A 23,765-nucleotide genomic window follows, 5' to 3' on the forward strand; every position below is an offset into this window, starting at 1 on the left:
TTCTGACGTTGACGTTTTGCATTTTGTTATAACTACACACAATATCAATGTACAATGTGAACTCTGGTAACTGAGATGAGAGTAAGACAATCTGAGGAAATAAGTATTTAGTCGGAAGTATCTCGTGCTCAGTTCCTAAAACTCATATTGGATATCAAAACAAAATTTGCCCACATCAGAGGAAGATCTTACGGAAGACGTCCCTTCCTGTAGTATCCGCATTACGCAGATCGACCGCAGCTGGGCGTAATTAATGGTCTCATAAATTCCTCAGAACCTATTTAGGGCTCCAACGATTTGCTGTAATAGTGAAAATCGAATTTTTTTAAAGAAGCAATTAGTTCTATATGCATACTTCTTATCATTTTTTCCAGAGTTCTTTTAATCCGGTAGATTGTCACTTTTCCCTATGCCAGTTAGTATATGTCAATAACGCGCATACAATCGTTTCTAACTGACACAGGTTCAAGTATCGACTCTTCGCTCGATCTTGATTTCAACCTGTTATACAGGTGATTATCACGTAGAACCTGCCAGCAAGTATTGGCGTCATAATACTGAGCAAGCATCGAATGTAAATAGTGTAACGTTATGGTTGACACATCTTGAACACCCAATCCCACTAATCATCGCACACTAACGTAGAAGCAGTAGTTAGAATGTAACGGTAATTGATTTTCCAGTTTCAATTAGGTGATTGTACACAGTAGGGGTAGTTTTCATATCATCCCAAGCCAAAGTCAAGTTGAATCAACAGCAACGGTTCCCGTTCGATAGTTGCAGTCTCGATTTCTCTCTTTTTGGAGCAGGACGTTTGTTACACGTCTTCAAAATTGGTAAAATAGATTGATTTGGTCTGTAAAAGATTGATTTGGTCTCCAAAAGAATATTCCCAATTAAGTTATTCTTTTCAGTTTGTACAAAACAACCGAAGATACCGACTTATTGGATTACAGTCTATAAATATGTAAATGGTACTAAGCAGTTCGACAGTAATGTTATATGTCAAACTGCCAAAGGAAGGTAGAGGTGAGGTGGGGTGAAATGGGGTTTAACGTCGCGTCCAATATTATTGCACTTATATAGCGACGTGCATGTACGTGTGTGTGATTGTGTGGCTGCTTGTAACTAGTCCGGACTGATGCCGATTTATAGTGCTAGCACACTGAGATACCATGCCACAGTTTAACATGAATACCCCACTCAGACACAGTATACTGACTCCGAGCCGACCAGTCCTTGTTTTAGCCCCTTAATGCCGAGCGCCAGACAGGGTAAAAACAAGTACAATATTTTAACGTCTTTTGGTATGACGCGGTCGGGGATCGAACCCCGGACCTTCCGCTCTCCGGGCGGACGCTCTACCACAAGACCACGGAGGCGGTCCCAAGGAAAGAAGAAGCAATGCATTGAATAAGTAATAAAGATTTCTAAACATGGTTCTCTTTTACGGCGCTTTTCTCCTATATTGATTTCTATACAAAGTTAGCTCGTGTGTAGAATAATTTATAAGATTGGATCGATATGCCAAATTGATACAGAGATATAATCTAAAAGAGTAGTCATTACCGCCTGTCTAAGCACCATCTCAGACTGCATTTCGCATATGAGAAAGGGGTCAAATACCATCTATATTCAAATCACATGCATACATGCAACTGATACGAAAAAGTGAATGCTTGACGTCAGGCGTGTAATGTTTTTCATCTCTTAGTTATTATTGATTCATAGCATATCTTTTTTTTCCTACTAAAATGCAGTTCAAGTGTACCATAGGGTGCAAGTACATGTAGCATAGTGTGGACATTTGTACTTTAAACAGGCAAACCTAAGTAACTGTCATGAAAAGGACGACTGTTGGTTGGTTTGTTGTTTTACGCTGCACTTAGCAATATTCGAGCTATATGTCGGCGGTCTGTAAATAATCGAGTCTGGGCCAGACAATCCAGGGATTGATATCATGAGCATCGACCCTCACAATGGGGATCGATGACATGCATCAACAAAGTCAGCGAGCCTGATCACCCGTTAGTCGCCTCTTGCAACAAGAGGACGACTGTTGACCAACTTCAATGCACGAATTGAATGTTAATATTGCTTGTGGTATGTGAAAGTTAATTTTATTCAAACGTATAATATAATGAAATAACGTCTGTAGTGTTTGTGTTTGTGACGGGTGCCACCGGTGGAGCAGGATACGCTGTCTTTTTGTTAACGCCTGGTATCATCATTGTTTTATTGTGACTCATACACCCACGCTCATGATAGTCAGAATCGACTCTGGTTTTAGCAGATGTTTCTTGTGAATATGGAAGGGGGTGGTCGCTTTTATTTGCTGAAAACTAATGTTGAGTTAAGTAAGTTTAACATAACGACTTGTGTACCTGAGTGTGGACCCGTGAAGATCCGGGGTAGAATAGGTCTTCAGCAACCCATGCTAGCCGTAAAAAGGCGATGATGTTTGTCGTAAAAGGCCACTAACGGGATCGGGTGGTGAGGCTAGCGGACTTGGTTGATGCATGTCATCGTATCCCAATTGCGTGGATCGATGCTCATGATATCAATCACTGGATTGTCTGGTCCAGACTCGATTATTTACAGACCGCTGCCATGTAGTTGGAATATTGCTGGGTGCGGCGTTAAACAACGAACAAACAAACAAACCTGAATGTGTAAACACTATCAATAAGCTGCACATATAAAATTGTATAAATACAAGTTCGTAACTATCAACCATGTTATGTCTTGAAGTTATGGAACTAATACTATCAAAGATTCTTAGTTACATCCATACATGTCCATCAGAGGTACGTATGAACAGGGTTATGGTACGTCTATTTCGGGAGGTGAAGAACTGGTTGATGTTTGGCGTCTCTGGTCTCAGAAGGGAGATTTACAATCTAAAGCAACGAGGGCAATAATGGACCAGCGGGTCTGTTTATGGTAGAACAGGAATGGATCCGGCACGCAACTACGTTTATGTGGGGTAAAAGAACATCTGACAAGAAATAAAACCTGGATGAAGGACTGGAGCGAATACCTTTTTAACGCAAAGGTCCATTTCGGGTGAATAAATATAGAACCATCAAAGAATGTTGATTTTTTTCACCTTTCACTCCATGAGATGTTTTTTAAGGAGTTTAATAAGAAGTCTAATAGTCTAATGAAGAATTTTGAGAATGTTGAAGTAAATTTTGCAGCATTCTTGGTGAATTACTGTACTTTCTAATAGGCGATTTGAATGTCCAATATGGGCATGCATGGTATCCATATAGTGCCCACTACTGCCTATTTGAATTATTAGCATATTCTCGTATGCCCTTTTATATATATATATATAATATCATTGGTAGCTTCCTGGGGCTGTGGGGAAGTCGAGTGGGTAAAGCGTTCTCATCACGCAGAAGGCCAGGGGTCGATTCCCCACATGGGGGCAACGTACAGCCTTTTTCTGGTGCGCCCCGCCGTGGCATTCCTGCAATATTGCTAAAGGCCGCGTAAAACCGAACTCACTCGTATGCTTCTTAGCACACAACAGCATGACTACTGCATACATATCGATATGTCAATGTCATGGACACAATTAAAGTCACACATGAACTCTCAAGGACTAATGCCAGAGAGCCTCCTCCGTGGTGTAGTGGATAGAGCATTTGTCCAGAGAGCCTCCTCCGTGGTGTAGTGAATAAAGCATCTGGCCAGAGAGCCTCCTCCGTGATGTAGTGGATAGAGCATCTGGCCAGAGAGCCTCCTCCGTGGTGTGGTGGATAGAGCATCTGGCCAGAGAGCCTCCTCCTTGATGTAGTGGATAGAGCATCTGGCCAGAGAGCCTCCTCCGTGGTGTAGTGTATAGAGCATTTGTCCAGAGAGCCTCCTCCGTGGTGTAGTGGATAGAGCATCTGGCCGGAGAGCCTCCTCCGTGGTGTAGTGGATAGAGCATCTGGCCAGAGAGTGGAGGGTCGGTGGTTCGATTTCCTGGTCGCGACATAAAGACGTTTAAAGATGGTACCTGTCACCCTGCATGGCGCTCCGCATGAAGGGGATAAACCAAAGACTGGCCGGAATCGGAGGCAGTTTAATGTGTCTGAGAGGGATATACATGTTAATTTGTGGCATGGTATCTCATTGGGCAAGTACTATAAACTGGAAATCGTCAGGACAAATAAAACACACACACACACACACACACACATATTGTACGTCGATATATGAATAAAATAATCGTAAAAGCGGATATAGACCACATTTCCCCTCATCCCCTTAGCTGGTATGCGTTCGTAAAGAGCTCTCCCTGCTATGGTCCGTGGAAATAGTTTGGGTTTAGTGAGAGTTGTTCACAGAATAAAGGATGTTAATGCGATTAGTATATAAGAAACATTGAGCAGAATGAGAGAAACTCATAAAAAAAGAATATCATCAATTGCATACATCGAGCAGACACATATACAGATAGGGAAAATTTACCATAACGTTCTTTGACAGCTCTATTGGTTTTATTGAATAAAAGCGGTATGGCTAGTGTCTGAAGCGTATTCGTATAATGTAATAGGTCAATTATATGTCAATTCGGTACGATAGCTTTGAGACCTGTTACATATAAACTCTAGATGTTTCAAATGTTTCAAAGATGCTGGCGGGTCTAATTTCCTGTTGGCTTAGGAAAAGTTTGCCCTCCGTCATCTGATATATAATGATTGCTGTGACTTACCTGACTCTTTCCATATAATTATGTCTTATCCTATATGGAACATGAAAATGATATTATATCGTGATTTCTGTCCGCCCATGGGGCGTAAACGTTTACATCTTCAACATCTACTGTCAAACGATGAGACGTTGCAAGCTGAAGCTGGATGATCCCATCAGTGATGTCTTAAACTTGCTCAACCGAATTTTGTTCCGATATGAACATGGCTGTGTATTGCAGGGCTTTAACATTTGAAACACAGTTGGAGTATACGTTTAATGTCATTTTGTAATGTTTTTCCCTTCACATATTGTCCTGTATCAAGTTTTACTGCATTCAACATAAACTACTGAAAGTTTGCTAAGCATCACCACTGTAAAAGGTAATACATCAAAATGTGTGCATCCGTTGAAATAGCCAAAAATAATATTGCGTCAAACAAGCACGAAAACAAATTTCTTGTCAAAAAGCAACAACTCTCATTAGCGAGTGTGCGATCCACGTGATGCGATCACAGCCTGGCATGCTCCCAATGAGTGTCTGGGTGGTTGCCATGGGGAAATTATTCCAGTTGTTCAGTAGGAGCATTGTCGGGTTCTTGTAGAGCGCAGAGCGTCGTGAGATGGCGACCTGCAGCTCGTTCCACATGTTTCGATAGGGTTTAGGTCTGGTCAACAGGCTGGCCACTCCATGCGGACAAGGGTCTCCTGCTGTAGGATGAGGTCGTGCGTTACCGTCCATGAGGATTAAGTCTGCTCCGATTGCACCAGCATATGGTCTCGCGTACATATCCATCATGTCATCCCTGTAGCACACACCCGTCATCGTACCTCGATGTCATGGATGTCAGTTCTTCCAGCTCTACTGATCCCAGCCCAAATCATGATTGGGCCCCCTCCATTGCTGTCATGTTCGGCTACGTTAGGATCCTGAAATCTTTCTCCTTGTCTAGGACCGCCTCCGTGGTCCAGTGGTAGAGCGTCCGGCCGGAGAGCGTCATACAAAAAGACGTCAAAAGATGGTATTTGTTGTAACTCTCTCTAGCGCTTGGCATTTAGGGGCTAAATCAAGGAGCGGTCGGCTCGGAGTCAGTATACTTTGTCTGAGTGGGGTATTCATGTTAAACTGCGGCATGGTATCTCAGTGGGCTATCACTATAAATCGGCATCAGTCCGGACGAGTACAAGCACACACACACACACGCACGCACACGCACACGCACACCACACACACACACGTTTCCTATTCTTACCTTATTAAGGGATTATTAATATATTTCTCTAAAGGTAGCGGTTGGGTATTCAACAGTTTCGCTACAAGACAAAGTCAATACTGATTTACTTAAGTGCACTAAATGTGATCAAAATATAATTCAAGATGAATACCATTTGCTTTTTGTTTGTCCATTTTACATGGAAAACAGAAAACTCTACATCCCAAGCTACAATTACACGTAACCATCACGAGCAAAATTCAATCAACTATTAGCAACAATTTAAGCTCATTAAAAATATTGCCATATAATTGAAAAGAAATCTGCCTGTATAATGTATCATAATTTCAGTTGAGCTACATAGCCTTGTGCCTCAATGTTTTCGACATTTCTTATAATTCGTTACATATATACATACTATTAAAATTGGGTTCTGTGTCCATGTCCAAAGGCTGTTTACGCAGCATCTTTTGAAGAAGGAGTTCCAAATCGAAAGCGGTGATATGCACAGATCATCGTGGGTTTTGGAAAGAAAAACGTATTCTGACATACTTGAATTAGATTCTGGTTTACAACAACCTCGTTGTAACTTGAGTGAAGGAAAAAATTCACAACATCTTGTATGTCCATTTGACAGCTCTTATTGTAAACTTAAAGTGTCTTCGACTTTAGGTTTTTCATCGGATGAGTATGATCGAATTACCATGGCAACACAACTGTAGATCAATATACATTTCTGCTAACAATGAACATAAAGCAGCTCTGTATAATTAATGATATGTTCTTTCTTGAAACACCACAAAAGTCTGTTCGCTTTTCAGGAAGCTTGACGTGAACAAGTACATGTATATAATGCTGAAATTATATTTCATTTCATTGATTTTACATTGATCCCGATTCAATTGGGCCCAGAGAAGTCAGAACGTGATACTTCATTTCTTCAAACACACATATTTTTTATGTCTGTAATAGACTCGTCAAATATAATTGATTTAAACGAAATAATACTGGGACACAGGTCGCATCCTCACAAACAATTTGCTTGGAGTAGATGATTAAATGAGATCACAGACCAGGTACACTATAGTCTTCGTGTTCAGACAGGAATAACTGATGTCTAAAACTGAAGTGTAGACCATGTACGACTTTTCATAAAAAAAGCTTGCGAGACGATCTTGTCGGTCCGCGTCTTTTCCAAGTTTCTTCCAATATCTATCATATCGTCTCTCGAAATGTACCCTGGCACAATGTTCCTATTTGGAAGTCACATGAACACATACCCGTTCTGACCGTGGAAGTGTGGAGAGAACATTGATGCTGTGATTATGATTCCCCCTCCATAACAGACACGTCAGTTATCTCTGATTCATTTTTCACGTTACTCAATCAATCGCTAGAGGTAATGTGAGTTTTTTATAGACAATAATTTTAAAATGTTTGCTCAATCTGTAGTAAGTTTACAGAACAACGATGAATACGTGAGACTAATATTGATTGATACGTTCATAATGAGCGTAGTGAAAAACTACTATACTGCATGGCAAGAGAAGGTATACACTTCAACATGGCATTCGACAAAAACATGACAAAAGTTTTCAAAACGTTACTCGGCTGAACCACTGCAAATTTATGGTCCAAAACTTTCAAATACATCACCATAGAATAAATATTTCTTGCTCGTTTCATTTTTAGCTACCATTAAATATTGGTTTATACCGTCTTTTTCCCGGCAGTTTATTCACTTTACGTTTTTGCGATTATGCACACTCAGTATCTTCAATTATCACCCTACAGTCTTCAGTCCTTGTCGGACTTGACGCCTGAACCTAACGATCCTCTTCTCTGACTGTGTCTACTCTACTGGGATAAGGCGCGCTAAAGTCTACCTACACCATAATTGCCCTATCCTGTTTCTCGATCTTCTCGATGATTTCCATTAAACGGAAGATGTTTGGGTGACGATGTGGCAGAGCGTGGAAATATGCAGTGTGCTAGCACTATAGTACAAACAGCCAAACACACACACACACGTTGCATGCACGACGCTATGTAAGTGCAATAATCTTGGACGCGACGTTAAACCCCATTTCACCTCACCTTCAAGATATATATATATATACTCTTCAAAAAAAGAAACTTGACATAGATGTTAAACCACTTTTTGCCAAATATCTAAAATAATTACATTAAATGAGAACCAAATAAGTCAAACAGAAAGATGATGTGTCTATAATTCGCGAAAACACATGCAAAGCACATAAACGTAGCGTTTGCTTATCAATTTTACAGCTTCATCCAAACGCAACCGCCTGTAAAAAACGTGCAGCACAGGACCCTGCATTTAGGCATGCAGGCCCCCCTGCTGAATGGATATACAAATCCACATCAACGGCTGTTCATACAGTCCTTATAACGGCAGTAGAGGCGGTGACAGAATGCCAAGACTGAATACAGCTCAACGGAACAACGCCATTGGGAGATGACCAGCTGGAGCAACTCAGCAAGAAGTGGCCAGGCACTTTGGCGTATCCAGACAGACAATCTCCGCACTGTGGACCCGATACAACAACACCAACAGAGTTGACGACAGACCATGTTCGACAGACCTGTTCGACGTCATGTATTGACCCCACTTCATCTGGCGGACCGTCTGCTTTGGTGCCAACAGAGGGTTAGATGGGCACGTGCAAGGTGGAGAAATGTACTGTTTACTGACGAGTCCAGTTTCCTACTCCCACGTGCTGATGGGCGCGCACGTGTCTACAGACGTCGGGGTGAACGCTACGCCCCCAACTGTGTGCAGCAGGTTGTCCCATTTGGCGGCGGGGGTGTCATGGTATGGACCGGAATTCATCACGGTGGTAGGACGCCTCTCGTGCATGTGGCAGGTGCATTGACAGGTTTGCGTTACAGAGACTTGATCCTACAGCCTTACGTTCTTTCTCACGTCAACGTTCATGGCGGACAGTTCCAGCAGGACAACGCTCGACCGCATATTGCACGTGTTTGTCAGGACTTCTTACAGCACAACAACATCCAGACATTACCTTGGCCAGCCCAGTCACCAGATTTGTCCCCGATTGAGCATCTGTGGGACGAGTTGGATCGCAGAAGGAATCCACCGCCCCAAACACTTCCGGCGCTTCTTGATGTACTTCAGCATGAATGGCACCACATCCAACAGCGTGTGATTGACAACTTGATTGCATCTATGGGTCGTCGGTGTCTAGCGGTGATTCATGCACGTGGTGGGCACAACCGATAATGACATTTTCTGTACCCCTGTGACATAAACTGTATCGTGTACGTGTGTCTGTCTAGGTGACACGATTTATGTTTTGAACATTGTGTACATTGATCTTCAAACAGCGTTTCAATTATGGTTTCTGTGTCCTATTTTGAAACAATCGCATTATATTACATTTTGAAAGTCAGTGTCAAGTTTCTTTTTTTGAAGAGTATATAATCCGAACATGGCATGAAGGACTTTTGGTCCCACAGGTCTGGGCAAGATCTAAAGTTTCCGTTCATGAACACAGTCTGACGGCTGCAGCCTTCAAACTGTCCCTGGTTGTACCTATGTAGTACCCTGGTCCCTGTCTCGTGTTAAAGTGGAGGGTGTTTTGTGGTTTATTGAAACGGCAAGGATCGTATTGTCTGAAGAGAAGGAAGACTCGACCATGTACCGTCTCTGTCCAGGTGAACGTCAGATGTAATCCTCCTTCCGCCTCCGACTGGACGCTGCTTCATAGAAGGGCAGGATGGTAACATTGGAACTAGGTATTCATCCAATCCTGCTATCTCGTCATCGTACAAGTGAAGCATGTAGGGGGTTTCATTCTCGACACTCTTTTTCAGGTTGCTGATGAAACGGACTGTGTTTGTCTTCTGGGGAATGGAAATAATCATTGGGAGCATGTCTGGTTGTAATATGCTTGTTGTAGAGGTAAACATCAAGTACTTTTGCTTTTTGGTTGGTTTGCCGCACTCAGCAATATTCCAGCTGTATGACGGTTCCACATGTGGCGTCCCTTTCTGGGAACTCCCAGTTTTAATAAATGTTTTGTTTGTCTGTGTCAACTTGTTTCCTTCTCCAAAACTATCTTTTGATCTTAATGTATCAGTATTTACACATGAATCTAACAAGTATGGCTAAAGGATTTTCATGATAGAAGTTGCCAAACAAAGTGATACTTGTTTCTTCATTTTAAGACGTATCTATTGAACAGTCTGATAACTATGACATAGTTATTCAATGAATCATTGTCATTTCTGACAAGGCTTGGTTAACCTGCTCCATCATGTCCCTTCCTTGACTTTTCCACCACAAGAGTAGGTACCCATGATGTATAGTTCTAACTAAGTGTACCAGTTTTGAGCTGTAAAAGTTTTGAGACATAACCACACTATTAACTAAATCAACGACAAATAAACATAATCTCTCTTACTTGAACTCAAGACAATTTGCAACTACTGTATTTGATTTAGAAACAAATGTCATGTTTTGACCTAGGAATTGAAACATTTATGCTAAATAAAATGGTTCGAGTGGCGGGTGTTATTGTCGATAGTGAATGACGTGCTTATCCCTTTCGCGAACACTTTGTGTCATTCCTGATCTTCATTAATCCATGCACATCTTTTTCACCACTATTTCGCCGTTAACGCCCAGTGGAATCTGTTTCGACGGATAATCGAGACTGATTTTTATCTGGTGTAGACATTTCATATGATCATTCTTCGGTTTTTCAAAAGAAATATAACAAACGCAGCTTCATCTCGAAAGGCCATCATGTTCCCCGGCTGAGAATGTCGACTGCAGAATCTACAAATACTTCTCTTAGAAAAGACTGCCTCCACAAAAGGGCGACATTTAATGACAGTAATAAATCCTTAATACCACACAATTATTCCAGAACGTTTAGGCAATTGTCTCTAATTACAACCAAGTCATGGCTCTTGCAATACATGGATTGTTCAAGATACTTAAAGAACCTTGCAATCATAGCGTCTGTGCTTCAGAGGGCCCCTCCTTCTGTTGATGGTAATGAGTTCGTCGATTTCATACATTTTTCTCACTTATGCCCGTCGTGTGTTATGATTTAATATAAATTGTGATAACACAGAAAGTTGAACGACTTAAAAGAAGTCGATACAATTACTTCAGTTAAATTTGATGTTGTGCAAAATGTGTGAGGAAGTTATTAAGTTAGAACGTTCTGAGGGACCGACAATTCAGATTTCTGGGAGGAAGCCTTGTGTGTTTGCAGTTTTTCATTCATTCATTCAAAACATACAAAAGACATTCTCTGATAGAAGGAGACAATTCTAAATGTCAACTCCAGAGAATAGTCAGTCTTGATTATCAGTCGAAACAGATTCCATTGGGAGTAAAAGAGAGAAGACAAGTGATAAAAGTTATATGAATGGATCACTGAAAATCACTGCTGACACCTAGTGTTAGCGAAAGGGTAAGCATGTCCTGCTCCAGCATCCGCCACTCACACAATTTTCACAACAAAGTAAGTAATTTGTTTGTTGCCTAACGCCGAACCCAGCAAGATTCCTGTCACACGACGTCGGCGGCATGTAAATACTTGAGTCTGGACCAGACCAGTCGTTGGGGTCTATGCCATGCTGTCAACCAAGTCACAAAGAATGACCACCCGATCAACTTATTTTGACCTATACTACATTATTTCTTTAGCGTGTTCAATGAACGTTTATTGTCTTGTGAAAAATGTGTTTGTGATTTTCCTGTTTTTTTCTGGAACAGATTATTCTTTTAAACACCAATGAATTGTTTACCTTTGGCGTGCCAGGATCCGATGTTCGCGGATTAAACCCCAGAATCTCCTTGGTTTATGTGCCTTGGTCAGCACCATATCTATGCCCGTAGGTCTCACTAAAGTGGTAAATATCAAAGACCTGCATCCTTTAAGCTTTCCTGAGAGGTGTTACGAGATCGTCCTTCAAAATCAGGAGAAAATGCATTCAGATGACAACTGAATTACAACCATTAAGTCACTTTTCGATCAATTAAAGTTTAGTTGTGATCACGCATCATTGTCTGAATTATGTAAAGTAGATTCCCGTTATCATGATTCACAAATTTAAAATACAAAAATTGTATTCAATTCAACTGATAATAATTATATCAATGGGCGAGTGAGTGACTATAGTTTAACAATAATCCAGTAATACCACGTCAGGGAACACCAGAGATGGACTTCTCCCATTGTACCTCTGTTGGGAATCGACACTGCCGGGTCTTCGGCGTGACGAGCGAAGGTTTGATCTACTTGGCTACCCCAGCGACCCTGAGAATTATATCAGAAGGATATCAATCAATACTACGTTACATGTAGGCGAGTCGTACACGTCTTCAATGTGTCTGGTGTATCCCATCCATCTCATGCAATCATATTTTTCAAAGTTAACATCCATATTTCTTTCCAAGAACCAGTAAAACCCGATTCTGGTTGATCAATTGGAGGTATCAAATTAGTGTAACATGTCTGTGACTACAACAGCTGGATTTGACGGTCGGTTGTCGTCTACTAATGTGCACAGTGTTAAGTGAAGACTAACGATGATATTGTCAGCGAGTGTTTCCTAGCGGGCATCATCGATTGTACCAATCCTGCTGTGATAGACTCATTTCCTGTTTACGAGATATGCTCATTCTCTATATCTGCTTATCTGTCAACCAGGGAAATGATTCATTTACGTCAAAATCTTTATTATCAAACGGAGGTGAGGTGAAATGGGGTTTAACGTCGCATCCAAGATTATTGCACTTATATAGCGACGTGCATGTACGTTTGTGTGTGTGTGTGTTTGTGTAGCTGCTTGTACTAGTCCGGACTGATGCCGATTTATAGTGCTTGTTCACTGAGATACCATGCCGCTGTTTTAACATGAATACCCCATTCAGACACAGTATACTGACTCCGAGCCGACCAGTCCTTGTTTTAGTCCCTTAATGCCGAGCGCCAGACAGGGTAACAACAAGTACCATCTTTTAACGTCTTTTGGTATGACGCGGCCGGGGATCGAACTCCGGACCTTCCGCTCTCCCGGCGGACGCTCTACCACTAGAACACGGAGACGGTCCATTTATTATCAAACGGATGAATGGTATTGGTTAAAGATTTTCTGATTCCATATTCTGTTCCTTTACACTCTTTGCTGTAACTATACACATATGCACATCACTGTGTGTACGCATATTATGTATATTAAGCATTCCAACAAATATATGACGTCGCAAAATCATGGTTATATGTTTCACTTCAATGGCATTGAAGTTATTGTAGGATATCACACAAATTATCTATTTTGAATCTTAGTAGATATTTCACAAGCACGGTTAAGGTGATATCATCCAATAGTCATTTTCGGGCTTGAGCTTCGAAACAATGACTGGTGAGTAAACTTTATTCAGCTCATTTCTAATCGTTATGTTAAACATCACTTATATAACACACACACTAAACAGATAAAATTAATTCGCAATTTGTTTAAACAAGTCCTACCTAGTTGTTGATCACGTCCTTCAGACAGATAGAAGCATCTGTACCCAAACATTGTGGAAGAACAAAGAAATAAACTCTTCATTGGTTTTACAGCTTCGAAATGTCAACAAAAACAAAAGATATAATGTGTATATTTACACCAAATCTAAGCTGCACACTTCCCTATTAGGATAGGTCGACCACACCTACAAGAAAATATTTATGTACTGAACCGCAAAAGAAACGTCACCATGGATAGATATATGTGAAACTTTATATGTCCAAACACTGTAAACATACTTTGAGACATATTAAAAAGATGAAACTTGGCAAAATTGATCATCTTGGTTGAAATTAAGGGGTCAAATGTTCTTAAAGTGAAACACAACACTAGTCTCTAAGTAAATGGCATCACAAGTCAGTATCTCGTGTGTCCCCCATGTGCAATGATGACTGCCGTGCACCGTCGATACATGGAATGGATGAGGCGGTTAATCAAGGCCATAGGCACTTGAGCCCAGACTCTGAGGGACGCCTGACGCAGTTCAGCTGCAGTTGTCGGCCTTGGTCGGACGTCATTCAGCCGTCTTTGAATCTCGTCCTACAGGTGCTCAATGGGAGTTAAATCGGGACTGAGGGCAGGCCACTGTATGGTTCTAATGTCATTCTGCTGGAAGAAGTCTCTTGTTGCTCTTGCAGTTAAGGCACGGGCGTTATCATGATGAAACTCGTGGTTGCGTGTGGTATGGCGTCAAATGTGGTACGGCGTGTGGTCTCAAGACTTGATCAATGTACCGAGCTGCTGTGACATCAATGCCTCTCCCTGGACCGATGTTCTGAGAGAGGCAGACCCTCTGTGCAAAACTAATTCCACCCCACACCATGATGCTCGGACCACCCAACAAGTCTCTCTCAACAACACAAGCATCCGAAAAACGTTCCCCGCGGCGTCTCCAGCCTATCTCTCAGTACATTAAATAACTGATTTACAACACTACGATTCTGTGGTGACTCACGCATACATTCTTCATGGATATTCTAGGTTAGAGTTACCCATAGTATCATATGCTTGTAAAAGGAGACTATGTGGGTCTGTTTGTTAGGCCGGTGACTTGGTTAATTGGGTGTCGACGTACCTTCACCGCGTTGCATATAATATAAATCACTGGAATTTCGGGTCCAGACTGTGAACAGACCGTAGTAAAAAAGCTAGCGATGTGTTGGAATAGAAAAACAAAACCAACCACACGTAATGACATACATGCTACAGCGTTTCCTGTCAAGATGTCCACGCCACATACTTTACTTGTTAGTTGCATCTGGAAATCCCTAGGAACACCTCACAGAGGTTTAGTCTGTCGCGTTCCTGTGCAATCGATCCATTTCTGTTCAGTAAATGTGTATTTGCTTAATTGTTTCTGTGATAAAAAAATCGGACATTACCATCAATTGCCAAACACAATGGCTTGATGTTACAAGGTGTTAAATCTTCTACAGCCCGGAGTACTGTTTTGTATTCAAGTGTGATTACCTATAATGTTTGAATTGGGCAATTCCAGATGAAATCAATAGAAGGCTGTTTAAATATGCGCTCCTCTGAGCTGCTGAAATGGAATAAAAGTTTGGAGAAAGTTCTGAAATTGGATTGTTGTTTGCAGTGGCATGTTGGTAACCGAATCTAAGAAAGGCATGTTCCATATTGGGAAGATATGGGTGTTCTTTGGAACATGTGGTATTGATACAGATGATACTTGAAAAGACTGCAACAGTGCTTTTGATCGCAAACTAAAGGATACATTCGATTCGACGTTTTCTGCACGGAACTGTGAATCATCATGACAACTGGAATTTAGATCCTGACAAAAACCGAAGCCGATCAAAGCCTGAGTCAGTTGTCATTGTGCAGGTCTCTTCCTAGAAAGTAAAAGCAATGAGCCGCGTTTGCATTTATCTTGAGGGCTTTTGAGTCAAGTGGAAAAAAATGTAAAGTGTCAGGTTTTTGAGAGATCAGATACGACAGCATATCAATGTGAGTAAACAGATTTTAACATTTTAATTCAATATTCATCTTTAGAACTATTCCACGAGCAACTAAATACATTTTCAATTATTTTCTTTATCTTATAAAACCATGTACTTCGCCTCTCAGTTTTTAAAAAAACATATTTGTACATTCTTTTAAGTACCCTGTTACAATTAAGAATTTAAGCCTTGATACTAAGGAAAAATCTTCGATTTAATTCGATTAAATAGCTAATTCCTCGATCGAAGTTCTCATAGTATAATATACACATCTGCAGAAAGGGATCGTGAATGCCAGAGAACCCGAAATTGATGAAGATACTCGTAGCTTTAAATACAGCATCCAGTTGCCTTTAGGAAATAAGTCTGTTATGGAGCGCCTGTCAGCAATATTCCCGCTATAAAACGGCCAGTACATAGTCAAGTCTGAACGAGACAAACAATTGATTGATATTACAAGCAACGTTAAAGACCGTGGTACAATGAATACAATCACAAAACGCCACTGATCACCCATCCCTTATACATGACATTACAAGACTCTGATAACAGGCTTGCTTTCTTCATAGGTTTTCTGTGTACATTTGTAACCATGGGAAACACTGATGAAAATCAAGTTTAGGTTATAGGGGCCGAACACTTCCTAAGATTCAGGACAGTTTGTCAAAAATAGAAGCACATGCCACCAGAAGTTTACTTAAAAATTTTGTGTGTGAAATGCTGGACTTCCTCGTTGATAACATCAAATTTGTGGGTAAGACTTTACGACAAGAAACATGCATCCGCATTGGAACCAAATATGTTCCCTTTGGTTTCTTTATGTTTGGCACAGTCAAACCAGATGCTTTAGCCAAGACGTTTAACTTCAGGTATATCCATGATCTGATATCGTTCAATAACCACCAAACAGCCAATTTTGACGTCCATATGGTTCCGTGTTTTTCAGGTGAACAATTGATTTACCTTATTGATATAGTCGGAATCGAACAAACGACTCTGCTTGTGGCAGAGCTTCTCTTGTGAAAATTGAAAAGGTTTCGCCGCTTTTATTTTCTGAAGATATTCAAGTTCTTAATGTATTGAACATGGTGTCCACTTACTCGAATACGTGTTGTCTTGAACCAAGCATGTACCCCTGCTTCTTTATCCGCCATAAATCTTCATAACAATCTTGTACATCCTAGAAAACTATTGTCTCATTTTGAGTAACATTTATTCTGTATCTGCCCTTACTATATTGATATTTAGAGTAGGTAGCAATGCTATTTGTCACATATAGGCTCTTATTTATAATCACAATTACTGTCTAACAAGGATAATAAAAGTGTCTTTTTACATTAGCCATTCGTCACTTGTCAAAACTACTTTTGTTAAAAGGCCATTGGCATTGACTATAAAATATAGATTGATGGCATCGATACGTGGTTAGAGACGATCCCTATTAGCTCTGAGTTATTGGTTGTCTAAAATAGCAAAACTATACACCAAGGTGGCAATAAAATTAGCTACCAGAGATCTGATCTTGATCTGAGCCTAGATCATGGTACGTTGCTATCATACGTAGGTGAAGATTGTTTTGGCTGTCAGAACTAATGACATGTAATGTTAGAATATGATTTTTGTTTACAGGAGCCGTCCAAATATCTGAGTGATTTATAAAATGAAAGCACACAGCAAATAATCATGATATTTTAACAATCATCGTCGTCTTCGTCAACGTTAGCCACATCAACACGGGATGAGTGACAGACTTGGTTGCAGAAACGCGTCCGGATTCTGTCTGCAGTTTGCTGATGGCCGTACACGAATGTGGTGGAGATGTCAGGCAACAACTCAGAAAAATGAGGAGGCTCCGTCATGGTCGGGGAAGGATTTCCTACCGCCGACGCACGCCTTGAATTTGTCTGGGTTGTCGAGTAAACGCTCAGCGTAACATAACCGTTGTGGATCCGGTGGTACGCCCGTTTTTCATACAAGGGGGTCCAAACTTTGAAATCCGACAAGATAACGCCAGACCACAAACGTTAAGATTGACAATGGACTATTTAAACCAACACAACATCAGAGTCCATCTCTGGCCTTCAAAGATTCCTGACGTGAATGCTATTGAGCTTGTTTAGGACATTTGGGGGAAACGAGTAAGACAAATACCACACGCTCCCCAAACTTTGGACCAACTGTTTCAAGCAGTTCAAGCAGAGTAGCGTCGAATTCCAGCCTTCAGAATTTGTAATCTGATAGACAGTATGACACGGCGATGCAAAGCTGTCATCCACAGTCGTGAGGGACATACCCGCTAATGATTGCAATGAAAACGTACAACTTTATGGAAAACAACTTCTAAAGCATAAGTTTGTATCAATAAAGTTGAACATTCTCTTACTTAATCACCTAAACTTCTAGAAGGCCGGGGCGGTCGGGTGGCCTAGTGGCTAAAGCGTTCGCTTGTCACGCTGAAGACCCGGGTTCGATTCCCGACATGGGTACAATGTGTGAAGCCCATTTCTAGTGTACCCCGCCGTGATATTGCTGGAATATTGCTAAAAGCGGCGTAAACCCAAACTCACTTACTCACTCACTCTAGAAGGCCAATCAAACAGTTGAGTGCGTTAATGTAACACGGTTTTCTTTGAAACTGTTTCACACTAACTCAAAGGAAAGAACTTGATAAATATTAATAGTAGTGTCCACCATCTATCTTCTTTTGGCCTCAATATATAGCTGAATATTTCATTTCGTCGTTAAATGTAACCCCTTCACGCACTCAATCTTGGTAATTCACATAAAAAAATCATCACTACTCACGCTGTCCACTTTTTTATTGTCTAACTATAACAGATCAGTACGCCCTGACCTGTGATTCTGACATGAATTTGATAGCATTAGAATCAAACATTCTCAAAAACTTTCCTCAAGGCTTCCAGCCACTGCTTGTGGTAGATTCAATTTACAGTTCACTTTGTCGCCATATCTTTGCAATAAAGTCGGAATCATATGAGGCAATGTTTATTTCTAATAATTTCTTCAGTATTAAAAGTGAAGTTGAAAATGTAACTATATTATCAAACACATATTTAAACCAATTATACCATTTACAGTGGAAATGTCAAAATATATGACTGTTTTATAGCTTGCTTTGTTCAATGGGTCAACATTTTATTACTGAGCTAGTGTTACTTATCTTCGTATCTGTTTTCCATTTCCAATGACGAATGAGTTATCAAATAAATATTATGTTATAATAATGTGAAGTTTACAAACTATATTGATTTCCACTGGACGTTTTCTCGGGAGACTGTATTCTTTAACTGACATAAAAACTTACGGACTACTTCCGCATTCCTGGTGAAATCCTTTGGAATCCCCAAGAACGAATAAATACAGAAACATTGTTTCTGATCATCTATACCCTTTAAACTTGAACTCGAGTTTTTGTTTGCAAACATTGACTCAATAATATACTTGTAAACAAAACGAAGCAATGCGCCTGGACGACCCGTGCCTATACTGACAATGACAGTCAAGGTCATTATACAGCAACCTATGTGTCTCTTTCAGCATCTGTTGGACACATCGTTACAATCATCTTTGTAAAATCGCCCAAGTAATCAATGATGACTGACACTTAGTCGCCACAGGTTCACTGACAACATCCGAAATCCCCCCCTTCACGTTGTTCGTTTCGGCCGTGATGTCCTGTACATGGGGTAAATGGTTTTTTTAACATTTTATTTCACCTTTTCCCCGTTACATGAGGAGGATGGCCATCCAGGGCAATGGTCACCCTCACATTCTTAAAGACAATGTATGTATACATTTGGGGAAAATTAAATACAAGTATTGGAAATGGTGCCAAGGTGATTTTTAAGAAATATAACAAAACATACACACAGTCAAGCATTCAAAATATTATTCAAACACTGATCCTGGCAAGAAACAAATATGAGAAAGAGATACATATGTTATTGCTGTTCTGCTTCTTCAAACAATATGAGATTAAAGATCCATGATTTATAAAATGTAGCTACATTACCATTTGTAAAGGCTATATTCTTCTCAATTTTTGTATCTCAGACTGACATCTTTTTGAAATATTGCGAAGCAGAGATTTGTTTTTTTGAATCTGCAAAAATATATAAAAGATTTAGCTATTAAAATAAGAAGATCAAAAACTTTGTCAGTAACAATATTTTCTTTAACACCATATAAAACAAGTTCAGCACTTAATTTCATATGATGTATATGGCTACATTTATTTATCCAATCTAAGAAGGTTTTCCAAAATACAAGTTCAGCACTTAATTTCATATGATGTATATGGCTACATTTATTTATCCAATCTAAGAAGGTTTTCCAAAATACTTGTACAAGTTCACATTCCCAAAAAATGTGTACAATAGTTTCATCATAACATTTGCAAAAAGAACAAAGCGTGGTATCAGAAATATTCATTTTAAACAACAAAGAATTAGTTGCAAGTATTCTATGTATGATTCGACTTGGGGTAAATGTAATTCTACGCACTCACACCGTGACTGGCTTACTGAGGTAGTTCTTAACAGACAGGCATATCGGCCTTAACATTTGTCTGTAGGTAAACGTGGATTTCAAAAAGATCATATATATAGTATATGAAAGGTCACAGACAAAATGGTCTCTTTTTAGCAGAGATTTTTTTTATATGATTATGGAAATGGTTTTGTCCCTTTTGTTGTCATTTCCTTATTGGAACAAGGTGATAAAAAATAATTGACATGACTTGTCATGAGCAGGTTGAACATCAAAAGAGAGAACCAACCCAGGACAAACAAGAATTAAAATATATCAGCACCACAACGGCATGTACCGGTATATTAGAAGAACCGTGATATGACCATGTTAGCAACTGTAATATCTGAGAGACAGGATTTAGAAACATTCGCATTGTGTAATTTTAAGTTACTGTCCTTCATGGACACACGGGATAAACTAACCATAGCGGATAAGCTGCCTTTGACAAACATAACGTCAGCTTCATGTACTGAGTCATTGTTTTAGATATGTTGACGTCTTTTGTGTGAAGTGATCACGCTACTTGAATAATTGTATACATCATATGACATTGGAGACAAGTTTTTCGTAACAGTAGTTGGTTTCTATAAGTATTTCTAGAAAGGATGCACTTTAGAGTCTTTGAGAATTATTATGACATACCTGCTACTTAATTATGGCGATGGTAATTGTTTTGCTCAGTGTCATACATGTACAAAATAATACTAAGATAATCAACATAACCCAAGAGAAAAAAAATGTCTGAACTTTTTTAAAACATGCACTTGCAAATGTTTAGTACATGCAAGTCATTTAAAAGTTTAGATGTGAACAATGTAGCCCGCTGGCGTCTACTGAAATATCTTTAACTCCGACGATCAGGAACGCTGCAGGGTGAACTAGATTAGAGTAGGCGTTTGTCTACACCGTCGGTTCACTTTCAGGCAATCATTTCAATCCATAGCAATACTTTTCAGCATGTAATAATGATTGCCCTCTATTCAGACAAGCATTCACGTTTATAGGAGTATTAATATTCATGCAGCGATGATGTTGAAAAGAATCTATTGTCATTAAATTTGCATTTCATATTTTGTCTTATATGTTTAATATTGCAAATGGTTCCGACTATATTCATTTCCGATAATTCGGTATATGTAACTGGAAAGACAGACGCCATATTTCTAGCTCGTTCGAGTGTGACGATCCTTAAGAGTTGACGATTGAGTTTTCCTCGCATAGTGCCCTGATAACATCACATTAGTCATTCTAAAGATAATTAAAATTGGGTAGTTTACGCAACATCTTCCAAATGAAAAGCAATGGTATGCACATTTCCCTCGTGGGTTTTGGAAAGAAAAACGTATTGTGACACACTTGAATTGTGATAAAAACTTTCCATTCCATTTGCCAGATTTTTTTGCAGCTTTTATAATTTACTTCAATTTTACGTTTTTCACCGGGTGATTCTTATTGAATTACCATGCCAACGGAATTGTAGATCAATATGCATCTGTTAACGATGAGCATCAAGTAAATCAGTATAGTATATATTCTTTCTTTAAACAAAGTGAACAAGTCTGCTCGCGGTTGAGGAAGCTTGAAGTAAACAAGTACATAATGCTAATTTCACTTAGCTAAGGAACTAAGCCACATATTTTGACGTTGGGTAAAGTCATCTAATCTTGGGGGCGGTCGGGTAGCCTAGTGGTTAAAGCGTTCGCTCGTCACACCGAAGACCCGGGTTCGATTCCCGACATGGGTACAATGTGTGAAGCCCATTTCTGGTGTCCCCCGCCGTGATATTGCTGGAATATTGCTAAAAGCGGCGTAAAACTATATTCACTCACTCACTCATCTAATCTTGACCCTTAAATCACATAGAAGAGGACACTTAATAAGTTAAGAGAAGTCAAAATGTGATACTTCATTTCCTCAAACACACATTGTTATTATTCCTGTGAGAGACACGTCAAGTATGAATGATTTAGATAGAATACTGGGGCACAGATCACATCCTCACAAATAAATTTCTTGGAGTAGAAGATCAAATGAGATCCCTGACAAGGTACACTATGTCTTTCGTGAACAGACAGGAATAACTGATGTCTATAACTGAAGCGTTGGCTATGTATGACCTCTCATTACAAAAAGCTTGCGAGACGATCTTTTCGGTTCACGTCTTATCGAAGTTGCTTCCAATAGCCATCATATCGTATCTGGAAATATGTTCTTATTTGGAATTCACATGAATTCGCATGAATTCCAAACCGTGGCTAACCGTGGAAGAATAGAGTGAACACCGATGCTCAATGTCCCCTATCCTTGTGAATAACACATATTCGACGCTGGTATTGCTGTTGATATTAGATCTAATGTTAAGCGCTATATTGATTTGCTCTCCACACTGAATGTCTAATGCTCTTAACACTAATGAAGTGAAGTGTTCTGTACTCTGACAGTAATGAGGGCACGGGTGGTCCAGTCGCCTAGACACCGTGATTCGCTGTGCAGAGTTGCGTCCCTTGGGCACACCTATGATTGTGGGTTCGAATCCCGGTTCGTCCCGATTATGTTTCTAGGTTTGTCAGCACCATACCCGTGCTCGTGGGTTTCACCGAAGTGATAAACGCCTGAGACCTGCATCACTTCGGGCTTTCCTCTCACATTAAGCTGACATGCCGTGACATAACTGGAATACTGTTAAAAGGGGCGTTAAACACAACTCACTCACTCACTGTCATTAATATCTTATAGACTAATTATATGCAGTGCTCTGGTCATTAGTACTATAATGTTGCAAACACTTATGTCTTATCAGTTTCTTTATTTCGAACATGTTTAGGCCAACATGGTACATTGTACATATATTGGTCCACAGTATTAATTATTGACTCACGGTAGATAAAGGCATAATTCAAATACATTGCCGTATTTCGAATTGTAGTTCAAACATTAACATATTAAATGTATCCAGGGTAGGATGGACATAAAACATTTCATGGATATATTGTTGTCTTCAATTATCATAGGCTTTGCAAAAAGTGGTATTCATTTTCCACATAACCAATATTACATAATTTACAAATCCTCAAGTTTCTAGGTACATTGTTATATCTTCCCGTTTCAATATATAAGGAATGCGAACTGCAACGAAATCAAGCTATTGCCGATCTAAATTTATCAATAGTTACAGCAGATATATATGGTTCAACACAAAATGACATTTTAAATAATGAATAATGATACATTTTAGAGCTTAGAAAATTGCTGAATGCCAATCCTGTTCATAAATACATTTTAGACGTGATACAAATTCAGTAATAAACAAGTTTGGGGAATCAACACCCTGATTTTCCCAAACATAACCAAACCCAAATTTATACAAGAGCAACTTGATTTTAGACACCCAATTACATTTACCATTAGGGGCTTCAAGAAACAACATATTGTAGCTCTTTTTAGGGTAACGGGAATCGGGCATATTTGAAATATTACACCAATATGAAATGCAGCGTTGATAAATTGAGATATATAAAGGATATCGTCCACATTCACCACGGACAATATGGTCTGATGTGGAAGCTTTAACACCTAAAAACTGCTTACAGGCTAACTAATGGACAGATTCAATTTCCTTGTAATTATCTACTCCCCAAATTTCCGATCCATATAATAGAATCGGGGCAAATTTAGGATCAAATATCCTAAAAAATACATTATAATCATAAGGTTTCACATTCCTTAGTGATTTTAACACACAAAACAAAACATTTTTAGCCTGTAATGATGCATT

Source organism: Haliotis rufescens, unplaced genomic scaffold (assembly GCF_023055435.1).
Source record: "Haliotis rufescens isolate VD_foot unplaced genomic scaffold, xgHalRufe1.0.p SCAF_5, whole genome shotgun sequence".
Taxonomy (NCBI): Eukaryota; Metazoa; Mollusca; class Gastropoda; order Lepetellida; family Haliotidae; genus Haliotis; species Haliotis rufescens.